The sequence below is a fragment of the Phoca vitulina genome, unplaced genomic scaffold (genome assembly GCF_004348235.1).
Source record: "Phoca vitulina isolate PV1807 unplaced genomic scaffold, GSC_HSeal_1.0 scaffold16, whole genome shotgun sequence".
NCBI lineage: Eukaryota > Metazoa > Chordata > Mammalia > Carnivora > Phocidae > Phoca > Phoca vitulina.
In genome coordinates this window covers 36,560,271-36,581,340 of record NW_022589719.1, presented here as the reverse complement: position 1 = coordinate 36,581,340, position 21,070 = coordinate 36,560,271, and the positions used below count along the sequence as shown (strand labels likewise).

Below are 21,070 nucleotides of genomic sequence, written 5' to 3'. Positions count from 1 at the left end.
AATGGGGCACTTGAGATGGGGCAGGAGGTGACCTGAGCTCAGGGGCCAAGTTGTGGCTGAGAGCCAGGCAGGGCTGGTCAGCAGGCCTGGGGAATGGATTTCCTGGGGGGGTGGGAGGTGGGGAGGGTGCCTCTGCGGGGGGCAGTGGGTTCATCCCCCTGTGGCTTCTGGGGGGCTGAGCTCTGGGTGCCCCTCTTGGCACCCCAGTGTCCAGCAGAAGGTGGTTACCCTGAAGAGGTCAGGGCTGGCTTTGTGTCTGCTCTGCCGCCTCCCACCCCTCGGCCTGGACCGGTGGGGACAGGGTGGGTGGGGGAGGCCCACTGCCGTGGCCTGACCGGGCTCTCGCAGAGGACATGGTGTGGCTGGGAAGGTCAGCTGAGGAGTCACAGGAAGGCAGATACCGCCTCAGGAAATGGCCCTTAGACACGGTGCTCCTGGAGCCGTTGAGAGGCCATCGGGGGTGGGGGAAGGGGCGGCCAGCCTCAGAACCGTGCGGGGACAGAGTGAGTGCCAGTAAATGGCCACTTCTCCTCCACTCTTTCATCTTTCTCGTGTGTGGACACTTCTCCGAGTGATCTTTCTTCCGAGCAGCCTGACTGCGGTGGAACTGCCCTGTGGTACACCTCTTGTCTTCAACGTGTGCTCTTGGGTCAGCACAGTGGGTGTGGACCCCATGAGACCACCGTTAACGGGGCCAACCATCCACCCCCCCAAATGTATCCTTCTGCCTGTCCGTAAGCTCTCCTCCCTGCACGCTGCCCCCGCCCTGGGCCACCACCCATCCGCTCCTGGCTCTGTAGGTTGGTTTGCTTTGGTAGAACTTTCTATCAATGGAAGCACACAGTGGGCACTTTTTTGTTCGGCTTCCGCCCAGCACCACGTCCCGGGGTTCCTGTGGGTCGTGGCGTGTGCACACTCCCGTGTGGGACTCTGTACCCTGCTTTGGTGATCCGTTTCCCCGCTGAAGGACATCTGGGTTGGGCCCAGGTTTGGGGCTGGGAACGTGGGGGCCCACGTTGTGGCGTGGGCACGTGGCAGGGCTGGCCACGCAGCAGGGGTGGGCGGATGGGGAGGAATCTGCGTGGCTGCTCCCCGTGCCTCCCCACCGGCCGCGCATCAGCATCCGGCTCCCGCGTGTCCTCGGCAGCGCTTGGCTTGGTGGCTCTCCTTACATCCAGCCAACCCGACATGTGCGTGGGGGCCTTGTCTCGTGGCTGGGTTCGCGCTTCCTCATGACCGATACACTGAGCGCCTTCCCGGGTCTTCGTTCTGTGGAGCATCTGTTGAGGTCTGTCCTCTGGTGGGGACACGGGTGGTCTGTTTCCTTCCTGGCGAGCTCCAGGAGTTTTGATTATATTCTGGACACGAGTCCTTTGTCGCCTTCCCCCTGCTGGGGTCCAACAGGTGTGTAGCCCTGTCGTTCCCTTCACTGCCTGCAGAGAGAAGATTCCGCTTCTGGAGAAGTCTGAGAAGTCCCTGACTAGCCCGAGGCCCAGAGCCCTTCGTGCTTTCTCCTAGAACTTGTGTGGTTTCGGGTTTAGCTTTAGGCCTGGGACTGTTTGGAGTCCCTTTCCAGGTCAGGTGTGAGCTGCAGCTCGAGGCCCCTTGTTTATGTGGCTTTTCCCAAATGTCTGAGCACCGTTTGCTGGAAGGGCTGTCCCCCGCCCCCCTGCCCTCAGGTGTATCCCCCCCCACGATGCCCCCCTGCCCTCTGGTGCATCTCCCCACGGTCCCTCCCCTGCCCTCAGGTGCATCCCCCCACGGTGCCCCCCCGCCCTCAGGTGCATCCCCCCACGATGCCCCCCCGTCCTCAGGTGCATCCCCCCCACGGTGCCCCCCTGGCCTCAGGTGCATCCCCCCCACAGTCCCTCCCCTGCCCTCAGGTGCATCCCCCCACGGTGCCCCCCCCGCCCTCAGGGGCACCCCCCCCCACAGTGACCTTAGCACCAGGGCGGGGATTCTGGAACCTCTGATATTGATGAGCCTTGCCTCCCACCCGTCCACCTGCCAGACACCGAAGGTGGGTCAATGGAGGGTCAGCAGACCCAGCAGGACCCCCATGTCCTCCCACGCACCGTGAGTCCCCAGGACTTGGAGGGCCCAGTGGCCCTGATGGTCCTGGCCCCGATGTTTGACCTGTGTGTGTATGTACACACGTGTGTCTCTGCTTGGGTGTGTATCCCTTGCTCACACGGAGAAAGAAGGAAGGGGACAGGAGAGCCCCAGGGTCAGCCTGTGTACCCCAGCGGAAGGCATCTGCATGCAGAGAGGGAAGGTCACGGGCTGGGGTCTGGGGCCAGGGTGCTGGCCTCTGTCCCTGAAGGGGCGGCAGAGCTGCTGGGAGGGGAGGGTCCCCCGTGATGTGAGTGTGTGGGTGGGGGGCCAGGGGATGGTGGTGTTGGTAGCCAGCTCGGGCTCCTGTTGCCACGTGCAGTTGGCCACGCCCCTCTCCAGGCCCCTTCCGTGTCCGGGGTGCACAGGTGCCATCCTGCCACACCCCCCACTTGTTAGAGGAGCCCGTGTGATGGTGCTTCGGGCATAGCCGTCCCGTGCTGTCCTCAAGGGCATTGGGAGGACACCCTGACCTTCCCGGGGCCCCAGTGGGGTGGCAGGACTCACAGCTCTAGGCCGAGACTTGACCCTGGGCTCCCCTGACACCACAGGGCCCCCCAGTACCGCAGGGTACCCAGATGGCCATGGAGGGGGGGCCCTCGGGGGGGGGGGGGGGGGGGCGGGGGGCGGGGCTGACCCGAAAGGCATCTGTGTCATTTGGGGGAAGAGCTTCCTGCCCCTCTGCCCCTCTTGGTCCCTGGCGGGGAGCACCTTCCAGGCAGAGTGGGGTCCCACCTACACTTTGACTCCCTATGGCACCTCTGGAATGTTCCATGCGTGGCTGAGGAGCGGCTGGCCCGGGTCAAGGAGAGTAGGCCACGTGTTGGGGGCAGGCCCGGGCAATCCTGTTATTTTTCTCCAGGACTTGGATGGTAACAAACCACCAAACTGGGAAGAAAATTGGGAGCCTGGGGCGGGCGTCAGGGACTCAGAGGGTTGGGGGCCTCCAGAGTTCCCGCTTTCGGGGGCCACGTCAGGGATGGACCCTGAGTGGGGGCAGGCAGGTGTCGTGCTGTGAGGCCTTGGAGATGCCCTGGCAAGGGGCCGGCTGAGCTCCCAGCCCTTCCCAGGGGCCCGGGCTGGGGAGGGGTCTGTGCCGGGGCCCCAAGAGGGCAGGGCCATTTCCCGCGGGGTCTGGAAGCACATCCCTAGTGGTGGCACAGTGCCTGGTGTGGGACTGATGGTCAGTCGTCGTGCGTGGTTGGAACCAGCCGGCACGTGTGGCCTGGTGTCGCCCTGGGCCCGTCTGGAGCCTGCGGGTACCTCCTCTCCAGCAGGGAGGGCCAGGGGCCAGCTTTCCAAGGTGACCCTCGCCCAGCGGGTGCCCGCTGAGAGCCCCTCAGGCCAGTGCAGGGTGACGGGGAGGGGCTTGGCCTTGCCCCATGGGGAGCCTGGGGGAAAGCCTCACCACTGTGGCTCCGGGACTGGACGTCCTCCTTTCCAAACCTGCCAGTGAAGCGTGGGGAGCAGGAGCCGTGGCAGCCGGGAGCAAGGCAGTGGCTGGACCGCGTGCTCTTTGCTTGGGTGTGGTAGACGTCTGCACCCACTGATCGGGAGCCCCCTCCCCATCACCCCATCTGTGGGGAGCGCCCCCCACTACAGCTGAGCAGACCAGGCCGCAGCGGCCAGGTGACAGGCCCCAGAGTGGCTGGCAGCCAGCGAGCGCCACCAGACGTCAGGGCCGGCGGAGGTTCCCTGTATGCCCGCGGGGCAGCCGGGCTCCAGGCTCTGAAACGTCTGGTCTGTGAGGCCGTGTGTCCGCCCGGAGCTCTTGCATCCGCCCCGACGCAAGGCCCCTGCGTCAGGACGCTCTGTTAGGGCTGAGCCGCGCCGGACGGCCGGGGAGGCAAGCCCCCAGGTCGGAGGGACTCAGAGGGACTCGGAGCGGCTTTGTGCTGCTGGCGGGGTCCGGGCTGGGTGTGAGGAAGGGGGCGCTGACGGGGAGGGCCTTCACGGCCCTGGGGGGATGCTGGTCAGCCTGACGGCGGGTGGACCCCAGACATGTGCGGGCATTTACAGGGGCTCACTTCTCGGAGCCCCCCACAGCCCGACGTCAGCCTTGTTCCAGGTGGGGAAAGCTGGGCCCGAGGCGCCCTGCTGGCGAGGGGCAGAGCCCGACGGGAACCAGGTGTTTGACCTTGGAGGTGACCTCTGTGTATGTGTGTGCTCGAGTATATGTCGTTTTATTGTGGTAACCGAAAACGTAGCATTTAACCAGTTGAAAGTGTGCAGGTCGGTGGTATGTGGGAGGTTCGCAGTGTTCCTAACTCCTGCACGTTGTCATGGGCCACATCGGAAGCCCTACACCTGGTAGCGGGGAGCGACCCCAGCACCCTACCCCGGCCCCAGGCAACCCCGGATCCACGGTCCGTCTCTGTGCATCAGCCTGTTGCGGGCATCGGGTGGGAGTGGGTCCGTGCAGGGCGTGGTCCTTGGGGACGGCTCGGCCCGTGCTGCGGCAGCTGTGACCTGTCCCTGGTCTCGAGCTGTGTGATGTTCCATCGCAAGGATGGCTGGCATGTTGTTTATGCTTGTCTGCCGGTAGGTGCCTGGGCTGGTTCCACCTTTGTGAGGAGCGCTGCTGTGAACGTGTGTGTGCAAGCTTTTGTTTGAACACCTGCGTCTGGTTCCCTGCTGTCTGCACCTAGGGGCGGGCTTGTCAGGTCACGTGACACCAGGTCCCACCTGCCCGTGACCTCTCTGAGCCCTTTCATTTGGGGGCCCCCCCCCCGGGGGTCTCGGTTTGGGATCGCATCAGCTCCCCCTCCTGCCCGCCCCCGCACCCCCACGCTCTGGCCCTGGATGCAGTCCCTTGCGCTGTCCCTTTCTCGCCGCAGGGACCCCATCATGCTGGTGCCCAGGCTCTCCCAGGGCCAAGTGCCCCCCCCCCCCCCCGCCTGGAGAGCCCCCTCTTCCATCCATGAAACTCTGCTCCTGGGCCCCCAATTGAAGTGTCATTGGAGTCTCACACTGACAGTACCCCAAAGCCAAGTGGGACACAGAATGTGTTCTAGAACCGGACCCTGGGGAGGAGCCATTCTCCTGAAGGACAGCAGGTGACCCCCCCGACCCCATACCCTGGGTAGGGCAGCGGCCTCCCAGCCTCTCCCTCCCACTGCACTGGCCTGGCCCTCCATGTCCCCTCTCTTGCCCCCAAACCTCGAAACCCCTCACCCACAGCCCTGCATCCTCCCTCCCCTCCCAGTAGGGCTGGGTGCCCCTTGGGGTTTCTGCACCGCACCCGTCCTTCCAGACTCACCTCCTGCCTTCTGCTGGCTCTCCTGCCGCATGACCCCTGCCCCAGATGAGAATAGACCGGAACCTGGCCCACCCCCAGTTCTGCGGCAGCCCCCCAGGTCTGCAGCCCACCCCCCACCTGGTTCTGCAGCCAAGCCTCCCCCACCAGGCTGGCTTCTCTCTCCCGCCTCATCTCCATGCACGTAACCAATGGTGAGAGCCCCCTCCTAAAAGCCTGCATCTCAGAATGGATTCAAAACAAACCCAAATATCTATTGTCTATAAAAATATCACAAAGTCGGGAACGATGTCATCAAAATAAAAGAGCAGCTGGGGATTTTCAGGTACCCGCACCCAGAGACAGGAGAGGCGTGGCCTGCATCTCGGACAAGGCACTGGGGCGAAGAGGGAGATTTCATCGATAGCCGCGCGGCCTCCGTGCTCCGTAAGCAGGACCTCCTGCCGACACCCCAGGCATCTGACGACCGCCAGAGCCAAGATGCATTCTAAAATTAACAGGCTAGGTTCCCCTGATCTTGACCTACGTTTAAAGCTAATTACCAGTTTACTTAGTAACAAGTTTAAAGAAGAAAAATCTACTTAACTGAACACGGCCACGGCCCTGTGGGTATTGAAGAGCGTGCACGGGGAGGGACGCGGGGGTCCCTCATGCACAGCTGCGTGGGCTTGCGGGCCTAGACGAGACTGAAGTCAGCATGCAAGCTAAACCAGTGATAACCCGGGCAAAAATGCAGAAATAAGAGAAGACAATAAAATACTAAGAAGCAAAAAATATCGAATTGACAATCCGGAATGGACTCTTATTTTTTTGGTTTTTTTTTGGGGGGGGGGTGTTTTTGTTTTTGTTTTTTTGTTTTAGGAAAAGGATGACATAGTTCTAATCAAGGACAAATGGCAACTATAGAGTTAAAAATTAGACACGAGAATGCTTTGTAGCGACAGATTGATCTTTGACCGTGATTCACAAACTTGTATTCCAACAGATCTGAGAAACCTTGCGGAATGGCTGCTTACTTGGGAGAAGGTATTAAGTTAGAGACGAACGAAGAAGTGTCTCAGATTTGGAATGAGCTTGAAAGGCCACTGAAGTGGGAGGAAGATGAGGGCAGGCTGATGCACGATCGGGACCCTCCGCGAGGTGACTCTGGTGGCCGAGTGCCCGGTCACGGCACAACCTCTGTTCCGTTCCGAGTGCAGGATGTGGGACACGAGCGAAAAGACACTTCTACAAAAGGTCGTTGACGAGTTTTCCCTCAGGAAGCCTGTGGCCGGCTGACCCGTGCCACGCAGGCCCCTCCCAGTCCAGGTCGACACCTGGCCACGGGCAGCCCACCTGCTGCTGCTCAGAAGCACAGTGCTGACCCACCGGCCTGGTGAGGACCCCAAAAAGGTGACTGCCGACTGGCCCTGTGCACAGGCGGACATGGGAGAATCCAAAATAAAATAACAGCACACTAAACCCAAAAGCACGCTAGGAGTGGCCACCACTCCCACAAAGTGCTGGGGATGGGCGAAGCTCGGGAGACAAGGGACATGGCTTGTCGGGGGGAGGGAGCGCTTCCGAAGTCGCGGACCAGCCAGGAGGGCAGGTGGTCATCAGTGGGGGCAGCGCTGCCCTGGTGGACAAAGAGGGGAGGATGGTTCCATACCCAGCCTCAGAGCATCTCCCTCGGGGGTGACGTGGCGAAGACCCCACCTTGCAGGGATGAAACCCGCCTGATCAAAGTTCACATCCCCAGGAAGGGGCAAACCAACCGCGGGAGCCCCCGCGCGGATGTCCTTGGTCAGCCGCGTTCTTGCCAAAGACACGTCACCGGATTCTAGTCGTGAGGAAACACCGGGTAAACCCGAATTGAAGGATACTCCCCAGGGACACTGGCCTGAACTCTTTGAAGATGTCAAAGTCAAAAGAACATACAGAGAGACTAAGGAAGTGTTCAGATCACAGGAGGAACATGAAGATGATGGTGGCATGGAATCTGTGATTCGGGGTGGGGTTCCGGTCGGGGAGAGCCGCCTGTGCGCCCAGCGCTGGGGTGCTCGGCCAGGTAGAGTCAGTGGCTCGGATTAGGTAAGGTGTCCCGTGTGTGTTCCGTTTCCTGATTTTGACACCTGCGGCTACAGACCATAATGTCCTTGTTCCTGAGATATGCGCGCAGAAGTATTTAACAAAACCCAGCCTCGATGTCTCCAGCCTACCCTCCAATGGTTCCAGAAAATCTAACGGAGGGGAGGAGGCGGGGGAGAGGGAGGCCATAGGGCAGGAAAATGGGGCAACTGCTGGTGAATCTGAGCTAAGGGCGTTTGGGAGTTCCTCGTGCTGTTCTTGCAACCGTCCTGTAAGTTCGAGATTAAACTGTATGAATAAAAAGTTACCCCAAATTGCCACGACCCCTTTGGATTTCTCTCCCCTCTTGCGCGCATGGGCGGTTTACTTCTTCTGAAATGTACGGATGTGATCTGTTGCATCACTGATGCTAATCAGAAGCACATGATGATTTCAAGAGCTGCTGGAAAGGCTTCCGATTATCTCCTGGAAGACATAAGAACATGTTTTTAGATCAGCTTTTCTGATTATAGAACTCAGAGATGTTGAGCAGAGACCATTTGGAAATTTTAAAGAGGAAATTAAAATGACTCATTGAACCACAACCCAGAGACACCTGCCGTTGATTCCTTCCCGGTCTTTCCCCAGGTCAGTTTGGGGGTGTGTGTGCATGTGCCGATGTGTGCCCCTGGGGTGCAGGAGAGAACGTGTGCACACTTGGTGAGCGGTGGGGCTCCGGCCAGCCTGCCCCCAAAGCTGTGTGGCTGTGTGTGCCGTTGCGGCATCCTCTATGAGGCGGGGATGGTGCAAGCCTTAGCCTTGCGCGGGTGATGGAGGGTGAGTGTCCTCACGGGCACGCACCCCCCTTAACACCAGCTCCGAGGAAGCACGATGTGATCAGTGGAACGGCACCGCCGTTATTCGCATGTATCTGCACATGTATATTTCTTTGTGTAAATATTGGGTAAAATGGAGACGGTGCTAAACCACTCATTTGCATTTTTTTATCCCTCAACACGGGCCGAACGTTTCCCACGTGACGTTCCAAGGCTGCCCGGTTGTTTCCTCTGGGACGGAACAGATGCACCCCTCCTTTTCTCTGCTGTTGACACGGTGTCGTTTCCCACTTCACTCTTAGAAGATGGTGATGCAAATCCCCGTATGTTCATTTTTTGCCTGGAACCCGGATTATTTCCTTGGGTCACATTTGCAGGAGGGGACCAGCGAGATCAAAGCATTCCCACGTTTTTTGTTTTTTTTTTTTAATTTTTTATTGTTATGTTAATCCCCATACATTACATCATTAGTTTTAGATATAGTGTTCCATGATTCATTGTTTGTGCATAACACCCACTGCTCCATGCAGAACGTGCCCTCCTCAATACCCATCACCAGGCTAACCCATCCTCCCAACCCCCTCCCCTCTAGAACCCTCAGTTTGTTTTTCAGAGTCCATCGTCTCTCATGGTTCTTCTCCCCCTCCGATTTCCCCCCCCTTCATTCTTCCCCTCCTGCTACATTCTTCTTCTTCTTTTTTTCTTTCTTAACATATATTGCATTATTTGTTTCAGAGGTACAGATCTGAGATTCAACAGTCTTGCACAGTTCACAGCGCTTACCAGAACACATACCCTCCCCAGTGTCCATCACCCAGTCACCCCATCCCTCCCACCCCACCCCCCACTCCAGCAACCCTCAGTTTGTTTCCTGAGATTAAGAATTCCTCATATCAGTGAGGTCATATGATACATGTCTTTCTCTGTTTGACTTATTTCGCTCAGCATAATACCCTCCAGTTCCATCCACGTCGTTGCAAATGGCAAGATCTTATTCCTTTTGATGGCTGCATAATATTGCATTGTATATATATACCACTTCTTCTTTATCCATTCATCTGTTGATGGACATCTTGGCTCTTTCCACAGTTTGGCTATTGTGGACATTGCTGCTATAAACATCGGGGTGCACGTAGCCTTTCGGGTCCCTACTTTTGTATCTTTGGGGTAAATACCCAGTAGTGCAATTGCTGGATCATATGGTAGCTCTATTTTCAACTTTTTGAGGAACCTCCATACTGTTTTCCAGAGTGGCTGCACCAGCTTGCATTCCCACCAACAGTGGAGGAGGGTTCCCCTTTCTCCGCATCCCCGCCAACATCTGTCATTTCCTGACTTGTTAATTTTAGCCATTCTGACTGGTGTGAGGTGGTATCTCATTGAGGTTTTGATTTGGATTTCCCTGAAAAGCATTCCCACGTTTTGATGGCTCTGACACCTTCGGCCAAACCGCCTTCCGGGAAGCTTCTCCTAATTTAACCTCCCTCATTGATGCTGGACGGCACTCAGGTTTTTTTCCGCCCTCTCTAAAGCTGGGTATTATCGTCAAAACACTTTGCCCTTTTGATGAAGCAGAAATAGCATGTTGTTTTTGTAGCGAAGGGGAATGCCTTCGTGTTTATCAGCCTCTTTGTACTTGAGCAATGGAGTCAGCTGCCCACGGTGCACCTGTGATGCACGGGGCTGTCTTCCAGGTTCCTGGGGACCTGAGACAGGATCGCTGTCCCCTGGGACATGGCATTCCAGAGAGCAGAGAGGGTGTCAGACAGCAGCTGGAACCCGAGAAGGCACGAAGCAGGGAAGGGGGTGAAGAGTGTGATGGGTGCCCTTTCATGGGGGTGGTCAGGGGGCAGCCTGTCAGAGGAGACAGCATGTGCAAAAGCCCTGTGGTATGGCATGCTTGGCACATGTGAGGAGTGGCGAGGGCTGGGGGCTGGAGGGCGGGCCTGGGTTGTGACTCTGAGAGCCATAGGGGACACCAAGGGGCTTGAGTGACGAGTGCTGAGGTCTGTCTGCTCAAATTCTATACTTTTTATTTTTTACTTTTTATTTTGAAATAAGCGTAGACTTACAGAAAAGTTCTGTAGTAGTAGAGAGCTCCCCATAGGCTCCTGCCTCAGCTTCCCCTGATGCGAACATCTTCCTGAGCCAGATACATCGATGAGAACCAGGAAGCAGGCATCGGTGTGCTCCTACCAATGAGGCTACAGGCCGTGTTCGAATCCCACCCGTTTTCCCGCTCGCGTCCTTTCTCTGCTCTGAGATCCGCACGCTGCGTTCAGGTGTCCTCCCCTCCGTCTCCCACGGCCCCTGGCAGCTCCACCGGCATTCCCTGTCTTCCGGGACCTGCACATTTTTGACGAGTACCATGCAGCTGTCCGTAGATGGTCCCTTGATTTGGGTGTGTCCGATGGGCGTGGCGATTAGATCAAGGTGGTGCCTTTTTGGCGAGCACGGCCGGGAGCAGCGTCAGGTCCTGAGCTGTGCCTTGTAACACGGATGCACGACGTCGTAGGTCTTCTTTGGGTGATTTTGACGTTGATCACTTGGGTAGAGGACTCTTTCAAGCTTTTCTGCTGAAAATGTACTGTTTTCCCCTCTGTCATTAATAAATATCTTGAGGAAGATACTTGGACACATTGCAAATATCCTTTTCCTCCTCAAACTCTGCCCGCTGCGTCTAGCTTCCGGCGGCAGCTCCTGTTGGCACGGGGCTCCTTCCGTGGGCTCCTTCCATGGCATTTGTCTGATGGGGATTTTCTATCCCTGCTTCCCTCTCCACTTATTAACTGGGATTCATCCGTAGGGTGAGCTGTCTCATCCCAGAGGTTTGTTTATATCCATGTGGCCTCATGGATCTTGATTCAATTTATGGGTCATCGTTCAAAACTATCATTCCTGATTTCGTGCCTCAAATAGCCCCTGGTTTGGGCACTGGGAGCTCCTTCAGGGCGGCTTCTGAGCCTTTCCAGGGCGCTCCGTCTTTGTTGAGCACACGGCATCCCTCTGTGGCTCCCCAGCGTGCTCCCGACTTTGCTTGATTTGTCCTCCTTGTCTGGTTTGGAAATCGGCCACTTCTCCAAGGAGCCTGGTTCCTTTGGCAGATGGGATGTAGATACGAAGCCCAGGGCACTGGCGGCTGGGCAGCCCGGCCTGGCCGGCAGCTGCAGGTGTGGCATGTCTGGCCCCAGACGCACACGGCTGTTTCCTTCTGCAACTGTCTGCCCGTGTGTGTATGTGTAATATTCATGTGGGTTCCTGCCACGTCTCCAGTTCCATTTCTTGGCAGCAGGAAACCCGGCTCTCACTCTTGTCTTTTTTTCTGACCCTGGTAACGTACATGAAGTAGCCCCAGGCTCATCCTTCCTGTGGTTCTTGCACACAAAGGAGCAAACGCATGTGTGTTTTCTTATATTGCCTTTCTTACACAAAGGAAAGCATACCATAGATACTTTCTGGTTAAATTTTTAATTGTGGTAAAATACACATACAATTTGCCAGCTGAACCATTTTTAGGTGCACAGCTCAGGGGCACTTAAGCATATTTACACTGTTGTGCATCCGTCCCAACCGTCCATGTCCAGATTGTTTTCACCCTCCCAAACTGAAACTCTATCTCCATGAAACACCCCCATCCCCTCCCCCGGCCCTGCTGCCCACTGTCCACTCTCTGTCCCCCTGAGTCGCCGACCCCCATCCCTCCCCCGGCCCCAGCGCCCACCGTCCACTCTCTGTCTCTATGAACTTGACCTCTCTAGAGACCTCATATGAGTGGATCACACAGTATCTGTCCTTTTGTGTCTGGCCTATTTTACTCAGCATAGCATCCTCGGTCCATCCAGCTGTAACCGGTCAGCATGTCCCTCCATGTTCAGGCTGAGTGACAGTCCAGTGTGTGGATGGGCCATGTCTTGTTTATGCATTCATCCATCAAAGGACACCTGGGTTGCTTCTGCTTTTGACTATAGTGAATAATGCTGCTATGAACATGAATATACAATGATCTATTTGATACTCTACTTTGAATTCTTTTGGGGATACACCCAAATGTGGGATTGCTGGATCACATGGTAATTCTATTTTTAATTTTTCTGAGGGTTGCCATATTGTCTTCCAAAGCGGCTGCACCGTTTTGCATTCCCACCAACAGTGCACACGCGTTCAGGTTTCTTCACAGCCTCATCAACACTTGGTATCTCTTGTCTCTTGATGATCATCATTGTGACAGCTGGTATCTCCTTGTGGTTTTGATTTGCATTTCCCTGATGGTGAGTGATGTTGAGCACCTCTCATGGTACCTGTTGGCCATTTGTATGTCCTCTTCGGAAAAAATGTCGGTTTAGGTCCTTTGCCCATTTTAAAATCAGGTTATTTGGGTTTTTCCTGTTGAGTTGTAGGAGTTCTTTGTATATTTTAGATAGTAACCCCTTATTGGCTATGTGGTTTGCAAATATTTTCTCCCATTCCCAAGGTTGCTGGTTCATTTTGTCGATGGTTTCCATGGCTGTGCAGAAGCTTTCTAGTTTGATGTAATCCCACTTGTTTAGTTTTGCTTTTGTCGCCTTTACTTTTGGTGTCAGATCCAAAAAAAAAAAAATCATCACCTGGACCAATGTCAAAGAGCTTACCACCTGTGTTTTCTTCCAGGAGTTTTATGGTTTCAGGTCTTTTTTTTTTCGAGTCTTTAATCTATTTTGAGTTGATTTGTGTGTGTGGTGTAAGAAAGCGGTCCAGTTTCATTCTTGTGCACGTGGTTATCCAGTTTTCCCGGCACCATTTATTGAAGGGGCCGTCCTTCGGCAGTTGTATATTCTTGGCTCCTTTGTTATAAATTAATTGACCACACCTGTGGATTTATTTCTGGGCTCTATTCTGTTCCATCAATCTCTGTCTGATTTTATGTCAGCACCACACTGTTTTGATGACTACAGCTTTGTAACATGGTTTGAAATCAGGGAGTGTGATGCTTCCAGCTTTGTTCTTCCTCAAGATTGCCTTGGCTGTTCGGGCTCTTTTTTGGTTCCATACAAATTTTAGGATTGCTTTTTCTATTTCTGTGAAAAATGCCATTGGAATTTTGATGGGGATTGCATTGAAAATGTAGATTACTTTGGGGAGTATGGGCATTTTAACAATATTGATTCTTCCCATCCATGAACGTGGAATGTCTTCCCATTTATCTGTGTCATCTTTCATTTTTTTCATCAATGTCTTACAGTTTTCAGTGTATAGATCTTTCACCTTCTTGGTTAAATTTACTTCTAAGTATTTTATTCTTTTATAAATGGGGTTGTTTTCCTTATTTCTTGAAAGCTCTCAGTTTCACTTAGTATTGTCACCAATCTGCATAAAAGAAGAATCAGAATGTTATTTTGCTATTTGACATCTGTATCCTTGCTCACATAGCCATACCTCATCTATTCATACCCCTCATTTTGCAGATGGGGAAACTGAGACCCAGAAAAGTGGTGTGCCCAAGTCACACTGCCTATCAGAAGCAGAGTGGAAGGGCTTCTGGGTGGCTCAGTTGGTTAAACGTCTGCCTTTGGCATAGGTCATGATCTCAGGGTCCTGGGAACAAGCCCCGCATCGGGCTGCCTGCTTAGCAGGGAGCCTACCTCTCTCTCTCTCCCTCTGCCAGTCACTCCCCCTGCTTGTGCTCTCTCTCTGTCAAATAAATAAATAGAATCTTAAAAAAAAAAAAAAAAGCAAAGTGGATATTGCTGTTTCTCAAAATAGGGGAGTCTAACTCTGGGAGAAATATCAATCCCAGGTTTCGGGTTTGAAAAAAGGATTATTAGTATTTTTATTTGAGTGTCGTTGACACACAGTGTTATGTTAGTTTCAGGTGTACAACATAGCAATTCAACAAGCTCACACGTTATGCTGTGCTCAGCGTGAGTGTAGCTACTATCTGTCACCATGTAACGCTCGTACAGTGTTATTGACCCTGTTCCTTATGCTGTGCCATAATGGGACCGTTTTCTTAATTTCTCTTTCTTGTAGTCTGTAATTAGTGTATAGAAACACAACTATTTTTTGTACGTTGGTTTTATATCGTGCAACTTTACTGAATTTGTTTATTCTACGAGTTTGGTGGAGTTCTTAGGGTTTTCTGTACATAATATCATTTCATTGCAAATAGAAACAGTTTTACTTCTTCCTTTCTGGCTTAATTGCTCAGGCTGGGACTTCCAGTCATGTTGAATAGAAGTGATGAGGGTGTGTATTGTTTCCCTGCTCCTGATCTTAGAGGAAAAGCTTTTAGCTGTTCACCATTGAGGATGATGTCAGCTCTGGGCTTGTCACATGTGGTCTTTATGATGTTGGAGTGTGTTCCGTCTATCCCCAATTTATTGAGAGTCTTTATCATGAAAGGATTTAAATTTGGCAAATGCTTTCTCTACATCTATTGAGCTGATTGTTATTTTAATCCTTCATTTTGTTAATGTGGTGTATCATGCTTACTGATTTATGGATATTGAACCATCCTTGCATCCCCAGAATACACCCCACCCAATCATGGCGTGTGACCCTTTTCATGTATTGTTGAACTCAGTTTGCTAACATTTTGAGGATTTTTGCATCTGTGTTCATCGGGGATGTTGGTCTGTGATTCTCTTTTCTTGTGATGTTCTTGTCTTGCTTTGGTGTCAGAGTAATGCTGACCTCAGGGAACAAGTGTGGGAGTGTTCCTTCCTCTTTTGTTTTTTGTTTTGTTTTTTGTTTTTTGTTTTCTTTGTGTGTATTTTTTGTTTTTGTTGTTGTTGTTTTGGAAGAGTTTGAGAAGGATGGCATTAATTCTTAAAATGTTTCGTGATTTCACCAGCGAGAGTATCTGGCCCTGGACCTTTCTTTGGGAGGTTTTTGATTATTGATTCAATCTCCTTACCAGTAATTGGGCTGTTCAGATTTTCTGTTTCTTCACGATTCAGTCTTGGTGGTTTGTATGTTTCCAGGAATTCATCCGTTTCTTCTGGATTGTCCAGTTTGTTGGTATGTTTGTTCTATTAGTTTCTCATGATCCTTTGTACCTCCATGTAATTCGTTTTATGTCTCCTTTTTCATTTATAACTTTGCTTATTTGAATCTTTTCTCTTTTTCTTGGTAAGTCTAGCAAAAAGTTTGTCTATTTTGTTTATCTTCCCAAAAAACCAGCTTTTAGTTTTGTTACTTTTTGTTTTATCTTTTTAGCGCATATTTCATTTATTTTCACTGTGATCTTTGTCATTTCCTTCCTTCTGTTCACACAGCTTAGTGCTTTTTTTAGTTCCTTGAGGTGTAAAATTGGGTTCTTCTTAACGGAGATGTTTGTCACTATGGACTTTCCCCTCAGCACTGCTTTTGCTCTATCCCACAAGTTTTCATTTGTCTTGAAGTATTTTTTTATTTCTGCCTCGATTTCTCCTTTAGCCCATGGTTGTTCAGGAGCACATCATTTAGTGTCCACAGATTTGTGAATTTCCGTTCTATTTTGTAATTGGTTTCTAATTTTGGGGGTCAGAAGAGATGCTTGACATGATTTCGACCTTCCTACACTTATTGAGACTTGTTTTGTGGCCCACCGTGTGATCTGTCCTGGAGAGTGTCCCCTGTGCACTTGAGGAGACCATGTGTCCTGCTGCTGGATGGACAGCGTAGGTCCATCTGGGCTCACGTGTAGTTTAAATCACTGGTTTCCTGTCTGGTTGATTTATCCAGTGTTCGAAGTGGGGGATTGAATTCTCTGTTGTTATCGCATTACTATGTCTCATTTCAGATCCGTTAGTATTTGCTTAATATATTTAGGTCCTCCCGTGTTGGGTACGTAAATATTTACCAGTGTTATATTCTCTTGTGAATCGGCCCTTTATCATTATATAATGACCTTTTTCATATCTTAATGCAGCCTTTGGCTCGAAGCCTATTTCGTGCGATGTAAGTCCTGCTGTCCTTGCTCTGTTTGTTTTCCATTTGCACGGATTACCTCTTTCCACCCCTTCACTCTGAGCCTATGTGTCCTTAAGGGCAAAGTGTGTCTGTTGCAGGCAGCATATAGGTGGGTCTTGCCAATTTTCAAATTAAGTGGTGGTGGTGTTGAGTTGCAGGGTCTTTATATATTCTGGACATAAAATCTATAAATTCTCTCTCCCATTCTGTGCGTTGCCTTTCCCCTTTACCGATTGTGTCTTTTGCTGCATAGAAATTCCTAATTTTCATGAGGTCCAACTGATTCATTTTTGCTTGTGTTCCCTCTCGTCTTGGTGTCATATCCAGGAAAGCATTTGCAAGTCCAGCATCATGAAGATTTTCCCTTATGCCTTCCTCTAAGGGTTTTACATTTTGGGGTCTTAGGTATAGGCCTTTGATCCATTTTGAGTTCATTTTTGCATGCAGTGTAAGGCGAGGATCTCCTTTGTATGCAGAGATCCAGTTTTCCCCACGCCGTTTGTTGTGAAGGCTATAGACACTTGTTTGGACTTGCTTTTCTCAGTTGACAGTTTACTCTGGAGATTACCCCGTATTGGTTCATCTGTATCTTCCACATTCTTCCCCACGGCCGCCGGGAAGCTCCCTGTGCCACGCATCATGGTTGATTTACGGGCATTGAGTCGTTTCCAGTATTTTGAGATCTCAAACGATGTTCAGTGAATCACCTTGTACATTTGCATTTTCACATTGTCAGAGGTGCTTTTAGGGGAGCTTCCTAGAAACGGAAGTGCATGGAGTGTTATTAGGACCAAATTTCCCTACAAGAGGCCTATGCCCTGTGTACCGCCAGCCATAGGTGAGGGGGCCACGCCGGCTTCCTCACAGCACCCCCCAATGCTGTGTTGTCACGCTCTTTTATTTTTCACCAGCCTGATAGCTTTGTTTTAATCTGCATTGCTACAATTATAACTACGCCTTTGGACAGTTTTCATATGCCCAGAGGTCATGTGTGCGTGTGTATGTGTTTGTGAATTGTTTGTTCAGGTCTTTTCCAAATTTTTCTATTGAGTTTTTGGTCCCTGGTCCCTTAATTTTTAAGTCCTTTGTATCTGGGGATATTAGTCCTTTGTCTGCAGTCAATGTTGTGAATGTCTTCTCTCGGTTGGTCATGTGTCTTTTGACTTTGTCTCGGGTGCTTTTGTCATGAAGAAACGTTCAGATTTGTCAGTCTTGAGTCTGTTGTCTCTGCACCATGAGCCACGGTGGAGAGCCCTTCCCCCATACCACAGTGTGAGGACCGTTCACTGTGCTTTCTTCTAGAAGGTGGGGGCTCTGTCATCTGCATCCCGCCCATGTCCATGAGGAGTTCGGTGTGTGTGATCTAAGGTCACCTCTTTCCAGTGCTGTCCAGGGTCCCTTCCTTAGCTGTCCAGCCTGCTCACTGGCCCTCTGGGAACAGCAGAGGCAGGGAGCCCAGGAGGGTGTTGCTGGGAGGGGCTGGGGACAGCTTGCCCTCCGGTTGGGATAAGAGTGAGAGGTGAGGGGTCCACTGCTGAAGATAGAAGACAGGCATGTTTTCGGGAAGAGGGGCACTGGGGGCATGACCCTACGGTGTTTGCTCTGGCACCTGGGTGTGTGGTGTCTGTTTCTGAGGCAGGGAAGGTGCTGGGGTCAGGCGGGGATGGGGAGCCCGTGGGGGATGTGTCCTGGTGCAGGGGTTTGCTGGTGGGAGCTCGGGGGATGGCCTGGCTGGGCTCACGGGTCTATATAGGTAACGTGGGAGCAGGGGCTGGGCCAGATGACAGCCCGGGTGACAGTGAGGAAAGAGGGGCCCAGGAGGGCAGGTGTCCTGGCACCGAGGCGAGTGGGTGCGGGAAAACAGGGCAGATCATCGGATGGTCTCAGAACTGGCCTTCGGGGACCTCCAGGGGCCTGGCTGCACCCCGGGAACTGCTGTAATGCCGCATCCTCCCCCAAAGCAGCAGGATGGCGTGGATCCTGACACGAGCGTCCTGGGTGTCCGCGGAGGGCGGGTGGGGTGGTGACACCCACAGGGGTTGGGGTTCTCACCTGGCTCCAAGCTGGGGCCCCGGGACAGGCCTCAGGGGACTGGGGAGGGGGCTTCTTGGAGTGGAGGGTGTAGGGGACGTGGCTCTTCTGAGTTCTGCCCCTGTTCCCTCCTGCCCCGAGTGCCCCGTAGCCGTGATGACCACAGTGACCACCCCGGCTTCCACAACAGAAGCTCACCAGCAGGAGCGACAGGCGGGAGCTGTCAGATGACACTGTTTTCGTCCTGGCTCACACTGGTGCACCCCAGGACGCGGGTGCCAGGCCAGGCCTGCAAACCCCACCCCTGCCCCAGGGGGCGCCGGTGGGGGGTGCCCCAGGCACAGAGTCACACAAACCAGGGAAACAAAGCCGCAGCAGAGGGGAGGTCGGAAGAGGGCGGCGTTCAGCACAGGGCAAGCGCGTGCGGTTTGTGTGAGGCCCTTGCCCAAGGAACCCAGGAAGGCTTCCTGAAGGAAGTGTTGCTCAGGGTGAAATCGAAGCTTCCACATCACTGTGATGCCCGCCCTGTCTCGGGGGCCCCTGGGGAAAGAGCTGTGTCTGTGTGACGAGAAGTGCAGGGTACAGCACGGGTTAGGATGCAGCAACTATCTAAAGGTCTCCACTTGCTGTTTCATGGGAGAGAGAATTTCCGTCTTTCGTGTGGGGTGGCTTGGGGGCAGGGCTGATGGATCCCAGGGCCCGTTCCCCTGGCCTCAGTGATCGTCTCCCCTTTGTTCTAGTTTAGCATCTCTGCTCCCAGGACCCCCACACCTGGCAAACCCTGTCCCCCCGTCCACGACCCGCAGGGGCTCTCTGCTCCAAGGAGTGACTGGCCTCCGGAGGGCTGGTCAGAGCGGTGTGCGGGGCGCTCGGTGTCCTGGGGAGAAGTCCCGACCATGGGCAGAGGTGGGGGAAGGCAGGGCCGCTGCTGGGCTGGGGTCCGGGCCGGCGGCTCGAGGATGTGCGGGCTATTCTGGGCGGCAGGCAGGAAGCCGGCCGTGCTCCCGGCGGCTGCGTAGGGTCTAGGCCTGCTGTGGGCATTTCCCACCCCACGTCCATGCCCGTCCTGGCCGGCTCTTCCTTTCCTTTGCTTTGTTCCCTCCTCGGCCAGGGGCTCTCTGGCTCGGGCTGGGAGATGGTCCCTGGGTTGAGAAGGAAAAGCGGGGCTCTCAGGGGCCCGCAGGATGGTGTGGGGCAGCCCACTTGGGAGATGCCCACAGAGGTGACTGGCAATGGCCAGGAGGGCCTCGCTGCCGATGCCTCCTTTCTGATTGGATGCATCCGGCATTGACTCTGCTTCCTGGTGCTCAGAGGCTCCTGGCGTTTTCCTCCTGCCTCTGGTTGGTGCACAAGAAAGCAGCACATCACTGACGTCACCCCACCTCCCACCCGGCCTTCCACTTGGGGTCTCTGGGGCCCACCCAGGTGCTCAGTGGGTAAACAGCAGATGCCAGCCAGAGCCTGTGTTCACTGATCCTGGGAGGCCTGGCGCACCTGATGCCTCTTCTCCCGAGTGAGGCCTTCCTCTGACCTTGTCACCGGAGGCCCTCCCAGTCCTCCACCCTGGTCCTGCCATCCCGGCCTCAGGCCTTCCAAACCCTGCCTCAGGGCCTTTGCATGACTGTTTCCTGCCTGGAATATCCATTCCCGGCGGAACTGCTTGTCCCCACCTCCCAGAGCGGCCCCCTGGCCCTGCCACTCGCTGGGACAGCCCCCTTTCTGTTTTCCCGGGGCAGCTGTCCCTGTTCGTCATGCCTGATTTGTTTTCTGGTTTATCGTCTCTTTTTCCCCAAGTCGGCCTCTCCTGTGGAAGCTGGCGTAATGCCTGGCTCATCACTGGTACTTTCCACCTGGGGGTAGGGACGGGGGGCAGACCACGCCGGGCCTTGCAGGCGGGGTGAGGAGCGTGCATGTGGTTTTGAGCACCTGGGGAATGACTGGGGGGCGTCCTGGGGGTGCCCCACGGCACGGAGTAGGACCAGAGAGGCCTTGCAGGCCCCGGCGTCCTCCACGGTCAGCGTCCACGTGTGCGGGACCTGGTTCAGTCAAGTCCTGGGTACTCCAGGCGACTCTCCCTCCGTGACCGGTGGCTGGTGGTGGGTGGCCGAGGAGCATGTTTCTTGCCCCCGCGTGGCCAGCCAGGCCACCATCCGGGGGCCGAGGATGCTGACACCAAAATAAAACTGCTAATTGCATCCGGCGTTGAGTAACGCATGCCCGGCCGTGAGAGAGGAACATCAAGGCCCCAGGCCCGTCCTGCTGCACGGCTGGCCACTTCCTCCCTGCCTGCCCAAGAGCGGCTCCTGCTGAAGGCAAGACCCGGTGGGGAGCCCCACGAGGCAGGAGCCTGCGGGGCGCCGTGACCCCTGCGCGGGGCATGGGCCCCCGTCCGCCTGGGCCTCTTCCGTGGCACAGGCACAAGGAGCCCGGAGGGGGTTGCTCCCTGGCAGGGGGTGCTCCCTGGCAGGGGCGCAGGCGGGAGGAAGCAGCATGGAGGAAGTGGGAGCGTCTGTCTCAGGCCAGCTGGAGAAAGAGGAAACGGACGTTCTCCGGAGGGGCAGACCCTCCACAAGTCTGGCTCAAGCAGGCGAGACCTCATCTTGTCCAGGCTGGTGATGGGAGTGCCCACAGGCGGCGCCCATGTGCCGGACGTCTGTCCCTAGGCGGCCGAGCCCCGTGTGGCTACCTGATGACACGTGTCCTCTCCCAGGACCTGTCTCCCCCCTTGCCGTGCCCACTCGGGGGCCCTGCTCCTGGACCTGCAGGGGCGCCACGGGGCAGTCGAGGGGCTGGAGGAGCTGCCGGGCTGCGCCGCCCCCCTGCTCCTGCCATGCCCAAGGGCCCAGGGCACGGTGCC

The 21,070-nt window shown here is 54.4% G+C and overlaps 1 protein-coding gene across 3 annotated transcripts in view; it reads left to right on the top strand.

Annotated features, from left to right (window-relative positions):
• Positions 1-21,070, top strand: part of KCNQ1 (potassium voltage-gated channel subfamily Q member 1) — a 323,026-nt gene that overhangs the window by 17,559 nt on the left and 284,397 nt on the right. Inside the window, exon 1 of one of the 3 annotated variants that reach the window (XM_032414588.1) lies at positions 7,837-8,065. The exons of the other annotated variants lie outside the window; for them this stretch is intronic. The gene's annotated coding sequence lies outside the window, so the exon portion shown is untranslated. Of the gene's footprint in view, positions 1-7,836; positions 8,066-21,070 lie in introns of those variants that run through there. 3 annotated transcript variants of the gene reach the window in all.